This window comes from Ornithorhynchus anatinus, chromosome 9 (genome assembly GCF_004115215.2).
Source record: "Ornithorhynchus anatinus isolate Pmale09 chromosome 9, mOrnAna1.pri.v4, whole genome shotgun sequence".
Classification (NCBI taxonomy): Eukaryota; Metazoa; Chordata; class Mammalia; order Monotremata; family Ornithorhynchidae; genus Ornithorhynchus; species Ornithorhynchus anatinus.
This window is the reverse complement of record NC_041736.1, coordinates 13,220,527-13,235,075: the sequence shown is the minus strand read 5'-3', so window position 1 is coordinate 13,235,075 and position 14,549 is coordinate 13,220,527. Positions and strand designations below refer to the sequence as shown.

At 41.9% G+C, this 14,549-nt stretch overlaps 1 protein-coding gene across 1 annotated transcript in view; it reads left to right on the top strand.

Moving 5' to 3' along the window:
* Window positions 1-14,549, top strand: part of COBLL1 (cordon-bleu WH2 repeat protein like 1) — a 120,034-nt gene that overhangs the window by 59,062 nt on the left and 46,423 nt on the right. The gene's annotated exons all lie outside the window — the stretch shown is intronic.

Genomic DNA, 14,549 nt, shown 5'->3' with positions numbered 1-14,549 from the left:
TAAATTCCTGAGGGAATAAAACAAAAGCAAGAAACATTTTCCCTGCTATCAGTTGGGGAGCGAGTCCTTATTATCTTTTCTTAAACCTCACAGCCAGTTATTATAACTAGATTATTTCCTGCTTTAAATTATTTTGCTATCGTATCATACCTTTTACCTTCAACTCAATGCTCCTCTGCTCCTCTGATCTGCTCGGGCTTGCCCCTTAAGTTTTCCCATCATCTCCTATTACCGCTAGATTGGTGCTTGGCAGGGAACTGGCATCGAGATACTGGGTTAACCATTGGCTCGCCTTTTGATATTTTTAGTATTTTGGGGAGTAGTGTGGTATACCTTTGGAGCACTGTGTACCTGATGGTGGTGCAGAAAGGTGTGTGCTGGCTTCAGGAGACCCTGTAGACCCAAGGTATGTTATGGGACCCTGGTCAGCTTTAAGGCCTTAAGAGAATTTACGCTCTTTTTGGATTGTGTTGTTTTTGTGTGTATAGAACTTCAAGATCTCCCCATAATGAATAATGTGCTTTTCCCCCCACTTAATGTAGTATCTGGATTGCAAAACCAAGCATCTTTAATGATGAGGATTCACTACATCTTAAACCCTACAGAGCAAGGAAGACAGTGTCCTGTTCCTCTTTATCCTCACAACAGTGAAGAAATGCCCAAGGAAAAAGTGCACATCAAAGCTAGGGCAATTCTTAAAAGGTGCTCTGTTCTAGTTTCATAAATGGGAGAGCAAATTACTGAGAACTGTATTTACACCTTTCCCAGAAAGCTTGGTAGGCGACGACTTGTCTCCTTCCAGACACAACGTCGTCGCTGTCTGATGCTCACTCCCTCCTTCCCGCTCCCTTTAAGTCCTATACTAATACCCAAGATCACTGGGGAAACCACCCAGTGCAAATATCATTTGCCTTCTAAATATGCCACAGAGCATGAAACGCGATTAGGAGAGAGTACACAAGGAAAATGTTGACCAAATTAGTAAGAAATCCTGCAGCAAAGAGTCTTTAATGATGGTAATATCAACAGCTCTATCAGAACTTCCCCAGAACCTGGATAGGACAGCAGAAAACAAGTCTGACTGTAAACCTTGATTGAAAGGCCGTGGAGGGCAATGACCAAGAGTTGAACTTTCCCAACAAAAACAGCCCAAAGAGAGGTTGAGTAACAAAGTTTCCTTTGATCTCACTAGATATGAAGCAGCTGATGTCTCCTCTTAAGTGAGGATTCAACGGAGATATTTGTAGCTCCAAAATGGGTTGGAGAGGATAGGTTAGTTTTCTTTAAAAACCACTTTGTGAATCTAAAGTCAACATGACAAGGAGACTTAGAACTATCCTTTTTTTTTTCTCTTTTATGCCAAACCAGATTCACCTAGCTTTCATCAACCGTGGGAGGATCCTAAATAAAATGGCAAAATGTGCCCGGGGATCAATTAAGGCACGACCAGTCCTCCATTTATAGTTACACATCTCTTCCTTGTCGTGATCCTTTGGGTTCTGAGGTGCCTGAGTTGATTTTGCTTTTTTTTTCTTTTTTTGTCTTCCTCCTGTAACAGAAAAGTTGAGATCTGAGGGGCATCACAAGTCTGGACCAGTGTGACACTGTCAAAGACATAAGGGAACCTTGATTGAAGGGGGAGGGTCAGGTGGGATTTTTCCCACTTTAACCAAATGGACTCGCCTAAACATGGCTGCAAGAGGTTGGGAATAGCAGGAACAAGTTGTGAGCCTCTGGGAACGGGCGCAGGTGGGACTGAACAGCTCATTAAGAGCTATAAGGAAATACTCTGCCTCTTTTATTGACTTTAATCGCCTGAGGGTTCAACCCTTGAATTAAGAAAAAGGAGAGGGGTAGGAAGATATAATGATAATGTTGGTATTTGTTAAGCGCTTACTATGTGCAGAGCACTGTTCTAAGCGCTGGGGTAAACACAGGGGAATCAGGTTGTCCCACGTGGGGCTCACAGTCTTAATCTCCATTTTACAGATGAGGTAACTGAGGCACAGAGAAGTTAAGTGACTTGCCCACAGTCACACAGCTGACAAGTAGCAGAGCTGGGATTCGAACTCATGAGCCCTGACTCATGAGCCCGTGCTCTTTCCACTGCGCCAAGATATGTACCTTAACAATCGTTAAAGCTGAGAGCTGTTTCGTAAAGAGATTGAAAAGAAAAATGTCATCTCGGTTTGTCCTTAATAGAGAAGAAAGGGAAATTTGCACAGCCGAAGTAGGAAGGAGTAGGAGTAATCCCCATTTTACAGATGAAGAAACTACTATGAGGTGATAAAGTTATTAAACCTTTAAAATCTGGTGATGGTCTCATGCCTCTTTTCAGACAACATTTTAGGGGACTGCCTTTCTTGCAGTGGATCTTTTAAAGTTTTGGAATTAAATTATGATGCCACTCACCCTAACTTCTAGAAGATAGGAATATGCTACCTGATCCCAAGATGCACATTGCCAGACCAGCAAATTCCTCTCCTGTATTTGCTCGTGACATGGTGTGCCTGGCTCTTCCGTGCACTGCTATTCATCAGAAGCAATCCAGGAGGTTTTAACATATTGTTAAACAGGAAATATCCAAGAGAATGGTAGCTTCAAACAAAGTACAGTCTGTGGACTTTATCATACAGACCTGGTAATCTGAAGAGCTGTAAGTATAACCAGTAATTTGGCATCTAATATGCTACTCTAAAATCTCATTCTGAATATTTTTTTGTGAGATCTGCTTTCCGTGTATGTTTGTATCTGCTAGCATTATAGGTGCAATCCTAAGGGTGTCTAGAAAGATATACAGTATTGTTTTCATGTTGCTCTTTACCATTTAACATGCTGGGGTTGTTTTCTTCAGTCTCTGTCGGAATCCTTAAGCTCTTGAAAGATAGCTGAAGAATTTATGGTGTTTTAAGTCAGTATTTTGCAGACTAAACTGTCTGTATATTTTTTTCTGAGTACACAAACCATGTCCTGATGTCTATTTGATGTATATTGTTGAGGAGGGTAAAAACCTGTTTGAGAATTTCCAATTAGCCTCTGAATTTTATCCAACAAAATGATTAATTACTGACATCTGTTCAATCGTATGTCGGAAGCATTCATCATGTCAGGTACCGAATGTAAAGATGTGTCGGTAAAATGCGTGGCAGAACATGTGTTTCTGTAGTTGTTATATGGCAGTGAATTTTCGGTTCTGGTTTTGGATTCACATTCTTTCATTGCCTTAGCCTGCTGCCAGAAAACTAGATGCTTTATGAGGAGAGCATTAAAATACCTGTTCTCCCTCCCTCTTTGACTCTAGCTCTGTGTGGGACAGGGATTGTGTCCAGTTGGATTGCATTTTATCTACCTAAGTGCTTGGCACAGAGTAAGTGCTTAACAAATGACAAATATCACAATTACTTTCATTATCCTGATGGCAAAAGCGGCTTCGGGGACCTAACCAAGTGTAAACCGTTTGAGTCCAAGCTGGGGCCAGCACTCCAGTTGCCCTTGCTACTAAGGACAAGCCTCCAGAATGGTTCTGGATTCTGCAGCAGCCGCTGTGGCCATCCTAAATGCGACACATGATGAAAAGGAGTTTATGGCCTCACCGGAGGTCTGCAGTTGCGGCCATGCTGGGAATCCCATCGGCCACAGCACTAAAATGGTGCTTATAAGACTATAAGCTCACTGTGGGCAGGGAATGTGTCTGCCGTACTGTTCTATCGATGTGTCTGCTATTCGGTTCTATTGTACCCTCCCAAACACTTAGTACAGTGCTCTGCGCATAGTAAGTGCTCAGTGATTACGGTCGGTTCATTAGTGGTGAGGATGGCGGCTACAGTTGCCGCTGCCTAAGGAATAGAGGAGGCTGAGCAGACTCCCTCTTGTTTGAAAACGGGATCCTGAGGCTTTCCCGGTGTCAGGCGGGAATCCTGAATAACGTTAATCCGTCGTCTGTTTTGGGACACCCGTAATGATAGCGTGAACCAAATCTGAAATGGAAAAGGTATTGTTTTATTGTTGTTATATTGTACTCTCCCAAGCACTTAATACAGCGCTCTGCACTAAGTGCTCAATAAATATTATGGTCTGACTCATTGACTGGGATTTTTTTGATAGTTTGATTTCTTCTAAAATAGTGGAGAGTGGAAAGACAGCTATACCTAAAACCTCAATTTTATCCATTAGCGGTTTCTTCACATAAAATAGAGAGCTGTAAGTAGCCTAGATTTTCACTGTGGCCGAAATGTTCATTTCTGTGTCGTTAAGAAGTACTTAGGGGAGAGAGAGGTTTATTTTCAAATGGGAGTCAATGAAAACCGGACAGGGTGGAGCAGAAACAGGAATGAGGTATAGTAGTAGAAAAGCACAGTTTAATTGCCAGTTCTAAAACTTCACATCCACTTAATATCACCCTGTTGAACAACTTGGGTTTTTGCATTTTTAGGTTTAAAGACAATGCGAAGCTGTTAATGGGCACTGGTGAATTGTTTCAAGAAAAGAGTTGGGATCAGCGACCATACAAATCCATTGAGGTCATTTGGCGGAATTATAAATAATGAGATTTAATGGTATCATCGGCAAAAGAGATTAACCTGGAATGTTAATCTCAGCCATGTCAATTGTGAGCACATCACTAGTAAATAAAACAGTGACTCAGTCGGAGGCCAGCAGAATTGAAATTTTCTACTTTTAGTTTGTAAAAAGTTATAAGCCTTAAAGAGAAACTCCATGTGTTGGATTATTTTTCTCTACTGAAGCCCCCAAAATGTTGTCTGTAAAGAGGTGTGAGACCATCACCAGATTTTAAAGGTTTAAATAACTTTATCACCTCATAGCAGTTTCCTCATCTGTAAAATGGGGATTAAATCCTACTCCCTCCTACTTAGGCCGTGAGCCCCATGTGGGACAGAGATCATGTCTAACCTGATTATTTTAGCGCTCAGTACAGTGCTTGGCACAAAATACAGACTTAACAAGTACCATTATTATTATTTTTATCATTAATGGTGGGCGGGTCATGCGAGGCCCACGTGGGATGGGGACTGGGTGTGATCTGATTATCTTATATCTAGCCCAGCGCTTACCACAGCACGTAACGAAGATCACAGTTTTTATCATCCAGAAATTGGGGAATGCCTTTTGGAGGTTCCGCCAAAAGAGGTGAAGAGGTCTGAGGAATCTCCTGTGGGCATCTCATGAAGTGGGCCGGCTCAGCGGGAATCTTGAAAATAGCCGGCTAATGACGATGGCAGCAGCCAGCCCCAGCCTGGTAACGTTTGGTCTGGGTCTCTATGGACCAGCTGTTGAGGGTTTTGTATATAACATTCTTCTGTGTCCCTTTGCCCATCTAACTCGCTTGTTTCATGCTGTAGCCTAGCAGGATTGTAATGGGCAGGGAACAGTGAGAGTGGAGTTGTGCAAACCTTTATCAACATAATCAGTAATCAAATTAAAAATAATCAAAGCAAATAATCTAGACTGTGAGCTCATCGTGGGCAGGAATGTGTCTGTGTGTTGTTATATTGGACTCTCCCTTGCTTAGTACAGTGCTCTGCACACAGTAAGCCTCAATAAGTAATAATAATAATAATAATAATGTTAGTATTTGTTAAGCGCTTACTATGTGCAGAGCACTGTTCTAAGCGCTGGGGGAGATACAGGGTCATCAGGTTGTCCCACGTAAGGCTCACAGTCTTAATCCCCATTTTACAGATGAGGTAACTGAGGCACTGAGAAGTGAAGTGACCTGCCCACAGTCACACAGCTGCCAAGTGGCAGAGTGGGAATTCAAACCCATGACCTCTGACTCCCAAACCCGGGCTCTTTCCACTGAGCCACGCTGCTTCTCTATTGTACCAACCGAATGAATGAATGAATCAAATCCACAGATTCTCAGGCTTGAAATGTTTGTGACCGGGCTGGGTTTGATGGGAAGTATCATTGTAGTATTTCACCATTTCCAATACAGTCTTAATTACTAAAACATATATCCCATAAGTGTGTTGTAACCCAGCCTTGGAGACAAATAATCGCTCCATTTATCCAGGCTCAAGCAGTGAAAGATTTATAAATAATTGCAATATACCTCAACTCTGCTTCTTATTTCATCTGGGTATGTTGGTGAGGGAACTCAACACATTCGTCGCTATCACTTGGTTGAATTATCTTAACCCATGGTTATGAGAAATACGAAAGGAGATGAGAACCTGAAATGGGGAGGGACAATCTCTAGGGTACTTATGGATGGTGAATGGAAATTTTTTAGGGGAATGGACTTTTGACAGCCTAACTATATTTGAAAATATTGCTAAGCTTTTATCGCAAACCTGATTTAAAAAACTTAATGTTTAATCTAGCAACAAATGGTATTTATTGAACACTCACTGGGTGCAGAGCACTATCCTAAGCGATTAGTTTAATGCATAATATTTAATGAATAAATGCATCAGTTGTACATTCATTACACTACTTTGTGATATAAATATGTGTGTACATATATTGATGTAGCTCTAGTTTAATATTTGTGTTGTACTATAATAGGTTTTCTAGTCTCATGAGAACAGAAAACATAGCTATGGAAAGAAATCAGAAAATTAATTTGATTGCAGGAAGCAGCAATCATGGCTATTTTGGAACAGTGCTTTATTCAGAATCTTTATACAGAGTTTATTGACTAAGTAGGGATATTTGGCATGCTCGATAGGCCTTTGTTTCTGGGACTACCTATTTCCTCAGGGAAACTATTTTCAATGCACTTCAGCTACTGTATATTTCTTTGTCACTTCCTTCTGTTGTTTGTGCTAGAAGATTGGTAATGGGTTTTGATCATATTTTTAAACTCGAATAAATCTCACTTTTCATAAAACTTTGGTGGCAGGGAAAGAAAGTTAGTTTCAGATTTAAACTGGAAACAAAAGCTTGTCTATGGTTCTCTTTGGCTCCTTTTAAGGGAGTCTCCAGCCTCCAGAGCCAGGGAATAAAGTATGATCGGGCGTGCTTATTTCTAGTGCTGCCTTCTCAAAAAGAACAGTTTTAGAAAAAATACTGGAAAAAAATTCCAACTCATGTTATCGTGTGGTAAGACTATAACAGTTGGACTTCGTAGACCTCAGATGGCTCTCTAAATTAGTAGCTTGCCACTCACCCCCTATTCCCCCCATGAATGGTGGTTGATGAAAAGGAGTGATAGTGATGATGAATGAGCCGAATGAGAAGATCCTTTTAAGTTCTGAAGGTCGGGAAAGTTGGTAGGCTTTTAAGGTACCAGCTCTTTCTTTCATGCTGACACTCCTGAGTGACTTCTTGAAAGCCTGCCCATTAAAAGTAATCCTTTGATTTGAGTTTTTAATTGGGATTATTGTACTTTTCAATCAAAGGCAAAATTGTGAAACAGTTCCTCGCCTTCGCCTATTTAGGGAAATTTAGGGGAATTGGTGGGTGGTGGTTGGGAGGGAATGATATTTAAAAATGATTTATTGGGAGGATCCTGTAGAATACTCCCATAATTAGCAAGTGAATACTTATAGCTAGTAATATCCTAGTAGGGAAAATCCATTCTGGGAGTTGTCATATGTTGCGTTGGGCGAAAATCCACATGTTCCGGGACAATCTGATTAGGGTAACCACTGGTACAGTGGGAATTGATAACATTTAGGGGGGTTAATGGCTTGAAGATACCACCTAGGTTAACACGTTTTGATACCAATTCCTACATCATTGCTACTTACAGAAGGCCACTAATAACCTTGCTATTCATTGTTACTTTACCGTATTAAATAGTGTCCTCCCTCTGACTCTTGAGGGACAGGGGCCGTATCTAATTCCTAACTCTGCATTCTTTCCCACTGCTTAGTAGAGAGCTCTCCACACAGCTTAATTAATAATATCACTAATAAATTTGCAAACATACTGAGAAACCCAAGGTACTGTAGAGTATAATTAGACGGAGGCAAAAGCCAGAAAGCATAGCAGCATCATGCCTTCGATGACATCATATCCACGTATCAGCCATTTCTTCGGTCCCTATACACTCGTGCCAGCTTGCGCATCATGATATACCAGAAAGGACTCACGGCGTACAATAACATGCTCAAATTCTTCTGTCGTGATCTACCCAAATGGTGTAAGATGAACACGTTATAGCGGAACAGGGTGTATTTTGAGTTAAAGCTGTTTGGTGCATCTCAAGTCACTTAAGAAGTAAGATTGGAAAGAGGGAGAATTTTCAACCTTCCCAGTCTGCCCTCATTGAAAATTTGAAAGTTTGGTTTGTAGAGTTAAAGTTTTTTTCACACTTCCTGAGAACCTGGCAGGAGGATCATCTCCTGGTGTTCCAGAGGAAGCTTAGCATTTTCCGAGCTGTTGGAATTCTGTGTCGAGATCCTTCACTTTCAGGATGTATTTTGCTGGTAGGGACTGTTATCATCAACACATTTCCTTTTGCATGCAGGGCACGTTTTCTACATAATTCTTATGCCCTTCCATACACCTGTTTTTAATAATCCGTCATGATCTTAACCCTGTATGACTTTTCCCTTTAAGAATCTTAGAGGCTGCTCATAGATTTCATAGTTCCAGTAGGAAATATGCAACCTCTTGTAATAATAGTGATGATAATGATGGTATGTATTAAGCACTTAACTGTGGGCCAAGCACTGTGCTAAACTTTGAAGTAGAAACAAGTTAACTTGGACACAATCCCTGTCCTTCATAGGCCTCACAGTCTAGGAGGAAGAGTGAACTTTTATCTCCATTTTACAGCTGAGGAGACTGAGGCACGAAGAAGTTAAATGATTGGCCCAAAGTCCCACAACAGGCATGTGACCGAGCCCGGTCTCCTGACGCCAAGTCCCACGTTCTCTCACCGCACGGCCGGAAAGCCTCCTAAAGAGATGACAGTTTTTAGGATGCCACCGTGTTGTAGTGTGAGGAAATATTTCTCGTTTTCTGAATTTGAGAGCGGAATGAAAACTGCTTTAAACAAGTAATCAAAGTCCAGCATAAAGTCCTCCAGTGAATAAGAACAGTAGCTTTGTTTTAAAAGGGATATTGGATGGTAGAAATGCTTGAATGGCTTCTTTCAGGTCATTATTTTTCCATCTCTTTGTGTGGGGGAGATAGTTTCAGTGACATTCTGGCAGCAGTGCAGCTGAAATTCACAACTTTTACTTTGTTCTTGAGTTCTCATTGCTTAGCTTGTTATGTTTGAAGATCGGGGTCAAGCAGTGCAAGGAAACAAGAAGAGAAGCTGCTTGTCTCCATCTTACCCCGAATCGGGGAACTGTATTTCCCAGGGTGCTCTTCACTACTGTTCTGGTCATATTACTGGACTGGTAAATTTTTCCTCCTGCTCATTACATCAGGTGAGGGTTAGTTTTTTTTGTTTCGTTTTGTTTGTTTCAGGGGTATTTGGTACAAGTTTTAGTGAGGCAAAGGGGAGGAAAAAAGAAAATTTCTCTTCTGTCAGCACAGTACTCAGTGAATTATAGCTTACCCGGTGTATGTTTGCTCACATCTTACTCTTAATTATCCTCAGGAGCCACTGCTTTCATTCATTCATTCAATAGTATTTATTAAGTGCTTACTATGTGCAGAGCACCGTACTAAGCGCTTGGAATGCACAAATCGGCAACAGATAGAGACAGTCCCTGCCCACTGACGGGCTTACAGTCTAATCGGGGGAGACAGGCAGACAAAAAGCAGCAAACCTCCCTTTCCGGTGCCAGGCCGCTTACTGTTTCCATCAGTGCATGTGGTGCCCAGTTTTGGGGCTGGCACTGCCCAGTTGGCATCACCTGGGTGGGCTAGATTAGGATTGGATAGGTGGCACCGTGCCAATTCTAAATCTGCAAGTGTAATCGTGAGGACTTCGGTTTCTCAATTCATTTTCAGCTCTAACGTAAGATCTTTCACGTCCACCTTAATAAATGCCGGGTCGTCCCTGAGGTTGACTTCACATCCTTGATCCTTTCCCTGCTTTCTGTTACTCGATTCCAGTGAGTAAACCCTGGTTCGTGCGCATTTAACCCAGAAACATATCTGTGTTGATTTCTCAAATGGACAATGCTCAGTGCAAACAGTACTGGCCTGAACTGAGACCCACAACTAACGTCACCCAGAAGACTCGAGAGTGACCTTAAGGCCGAGAGATTGCCTCTCCCTGAACTGCCCTGAATAATCCCTTGCTTTGTTTCACAAAGAGAAAAACTTTGCGGATTTACTTGCTTGATGGTCAAATATTGATCAGTACCATCTGGCTGTAGAATTATTTCAGGCAGCAGAGTATCAAAAGCTCTTCAGTGAGTTTTTTATGCTTCCTTGGATTTTTTAGAATATACTTTTGTTTCAATTTGTTTCTCTTATTCCTCCTGGCCTTTACAATGTAGAGGTTAGTTTTTCCTCTGTCCTATCTGCTGACATTATTTGCCTCTTTCTCTGTTCTTCCCCCTTTTTGTCCTCTCCTTTCTATCACGTTTTCATATGTTAATCCTGACCTTTCTCAAATCCTTATCCTCTGGTCTGGCTTATTTATTTGTTTTACTTTCTGCTGCCTATCCATTCTGTGGAGGACTTTGAGGAGTTTCTCTTCCAAGACTTCAGTGGCTTTTGTTCTTAATTTTGTATTCTTTTCATAATAGAAAATAATTTTGACCCACCTCTTAGGGATGCAAAATTTTTTTTAGGTCATAAATTTCCATTTCTGTTTGAAAAAATAGTGAATTATTTTGCTTTGCTGCTTCAGAGGGCAGCTTGGGGTGAGGAGGAGGAAAGAGAAAGGCAGCAAGGGAACAAAAGCTGAAGCACTGTGGCCTAGTAAAAGAAACACAGGCCTGGGAGTCACAGAACCTGTCTTCTAATCCTGGTCTGTTCTGTGATCTTGAGCAAATTGCTTAACTTAGAGAAGCAGCATAGCTCAATGGAAAGAGTACGCACTTGGGTGTCAGAAGTTATGGATTCGAATCCCGACTCTGCCACTTGTGAGCTGTGTGACTGTGGGCAGGTCACTTCACTTCTCCTCAGTTACCTCATCTGTAAATGGGGATGAAGACTGTGAGCCCAACGTGGGACAACCTGATTACCCTGTATCTACCCCAGCGCTTAGAACAGTGTTCTGCACATAGTAAGCGCTTAACAAATACCAACATTATCATTATTATTATTATTGACTTCGCTGGGCCTCAGTTCCCTCATCTGTAAAATGGAGGTTAAATCACTAATCATTTGGACTGTGAGCCCCATGTGGGGCAGGAACTTTGTCCAAACAGGTTATCTTCTATCTATCTCAGCATTTAGTACAGTACTTAGCCTCTGCTAAGTGCTTTACAAATGCCATATAAAGGGGAGGGGCACGGGCGGTTAAGTGTAAAAGGAGGCAGAGAAGAGAGAAGGGAGGCATTCATCTGTACCCTTCACTGTGGGTCTCCCTCCACTATGGCCTCCTCCACCATGGCTTCTTCCACTATCAACACCTAGAACAGTGCTTGGCACATAGTAACTGCTTAGCAAATACCATCATTATCATTAGTATTATTACTGGCTGGCAGAAATCCAGTCGGGGCCGGGCCAATTCACCAGGAAAATGATGCCCCTTCACCTGGGCTATGGGAGTGGAAGCCCTAGCCCCATCCTACAGCTACCTAAGTCCCAAACCGACAGCCCCTGGCTTGTAAGATAGCTCCAGCCACTTTCCACGCAGCAATGTGTCTTCGTAGATTTTGGGGGCTGTGAACAGATTCCAGATTGTTCGGCCCACCTCTCTTCTCTTCTCAAAACCCTCCGCCGGCTTCCCGCTACTATTCTATTACTATCCATCAATCAATTGGTGATATTTATTGAGTGCTTACTGTGTGATGTACACTATAGTAGGTACTTGGGAGAGTTCAATATGAGATGGCATTCACATTCCTTGCTTATGAGGAACTCAGTCTAGAAGTAGACTGGCATTAAAATAAATTACTATGGAAGAATCGGAGAATGAACAGCTATATGAATGTACGTGGGGCAGGTCCAAGTACTTCTTAAAGAAAGAGGTGGAAGTAACTCTGCCATTTGAGACTTGGCTCCCAAAATCGAGATGTTTGGTCAGCTAATTGTAGTTGGTATTTTGGTGCAGTATTCCATTTTAATAGTTGCGGAATGCAATATTTTCTGTTTATCTTGATCTTTTAGAAATTATGCTCGGCTACGGGGGGACACCCAATTTTCCTGTTACTCGAGAAGCATGCTCTCCTGAAATCTCATATTAAGGATAACTTGGGCTTTAGAAGTCTGTGTTCCAGCTCTGCCAACACGAGCGCACATACACACACACACACACAGAGGAAGATTCCATAATGCAGCCCGCTGAGCCCAGCAGGCTCACACTGTGGGAGGAACGGTCCCTCTGCGAGCCTGGTAGCCAAAATGCTTATTGGAAACACATGTTGCCACAGAACTAGACTGCCTTTTTTATATTTCAAAGTGTCTTAAGGTTTCAACCCTTTCTATATTTTGTTCCATCTAAATTTTGCATTTTCAGGTATTAGAAACTTTTTTAAGCACGCCAAGCTGCACATTTAAAGACTTCTCGGTTGATTGAAGTTTAGAAAACGTAAGGATTAGGAGTTTTCTTTTACGATGCAAGAGTGTAAAAATGACCTCTCAGAGCTGTAATCTGAGAGATCATAGTTTCTTCCTAAACCGTCTAAGCTATTATGCTAGCACGGGACTGCGAATCTAGAAGTGACATGTTCTAAATAGACAACTCTCCTAAGAGAGTGAAGTCTCTTTCTCTTATCGATAAATTTGGGAAACACTTTGCAAATTTCATAACTGGGGCTCTGAGCTCCAACAAAAGAAAAATAAGAGCTGACAGTTGTCTCTAGAATCAATCAATTACTAGTATTTAGCATCTACAGCATGCTGAGCGCTGTGGTGGGGCTTGAGAGGGTACAGTAGGAGTTGTAGACGTGATCCATGACCTCAAGGCGTTTTCAGTCTAGCCCGGGGATGTAGGCAATAAATGGAATGATTTGGCAGGTGTGGCAAACTCATCCTTCTAGCTCGGTGGCTTATACGTGCTCACCAGCAGGTCGTACTGGCCCAGAAGATCTTCAGGGAGCACAACTGGTTGTAGCAGCAGGAGGAGAGAGACTGAAGCTGAGGCTGCCCCTTCTCCTCCTCTGCCACAAGAAGTGCGACTTCTGTTGGGCGGGAGGGGCCGTCACCAACACTGATACCGAGGGTCATCACTAGGTCTGTGATACAAGAGTTTGGGGAGGACCAGATAACCCGAGGCATATCCCCGGATAGAGGTAGCAGAATTTGTATTTATATAATAAATAGGGGGGGGGGAATCAGAGATTAACCTGGGAAGGCTTCCTGGAGAAGACGTGACTTCACTTGGGAATTGAAAAGGAGGTGAGTGGTGACCAGTTTCCCCCTCTAGACTGTAAGCTCACTGTGGGTACGGAACATGTCTACCAACTCTGCTATATTGTACTATCCCAAACGCTTAGTACAGTGCTTTACACGCAATAAGTGTTCAGGAGATATGATTGATTGCTACAGAGTGGGAGGCAGTTCTAGACAGAAGGGAGGACGTGAAAAAGGGTCGATGCTAGGCGAGGCTAGAGTAAGGTACAGTGAGTAGATTGGTAGTGGAGGAGTGAAATGTACAGGCCACATTGTAGTGGGAGGCCGATTGAGTGCCCTGAATCCAGTGATGAGTAGCTTGATGCGGAGATGGATGGGCAATTAGAAGTGCTTGAGGAGCAGAAATACAAGCACAGGAAAATGATCCAGGCACTGTAGTAAGTATGGATTTGAGAGGGGAGGGCTGGAGGCAGGGAGCTCAGGAAAGAGGCTGATGCAGTAGTCAAGATGGATAGGACAACTGTTTGAACCAGTCAGTGTGTAGCAGCTTGGAGGGAGCAAATTCTGGAGACAGAATCAATAAAATTAAGTGACTGACTGAATACAGTGTGTGTTTTCAGAAGGAATCCTTTTCAGCATCATAGGAGGAAGGTATTTGAAGCTAGAATCAACAAAATTTAGTGACTGAATATGCTGGTTGAGGGATAGAGATGAATCAAGGATAATGTCAAGGTTTCGGCCTTGCTGAAAATATTATTACTATAATAATAAAAATACCGATGAATCTTATTTTATTTACTTTTCTGTTATGTTCTCTTTTATCTTTCCAAATCCAACATCCATTTCATAGTTTGCTGGTGGCAAGCATCCTACAAATGGCTACACTTTGTATTGTAATTGCTATGATATAATTTTTTGCAGTAGAAAAATGTAATTTGAGTGTACAATTAAAAAAACCCAGGAATAGCTACCTTTTAATAGCATCTTCAATCTTGTAACACCTGACTTGTTTGAAATCAGAAAATATTATTTTGATGAATTAAGGACCATCTTTTCATCATTTTATTCACATGTAAAATAGATGTGGCCGGAAAGATGGAAATTCATTCCCTGGTCTTCCAGAACCAGATGTAGGTGAACATTATTTCCCTGGAATAAAAACTGGAATAAAAAATAAAAAGGATTCTTGTTTTTTATGTTAGGATTCA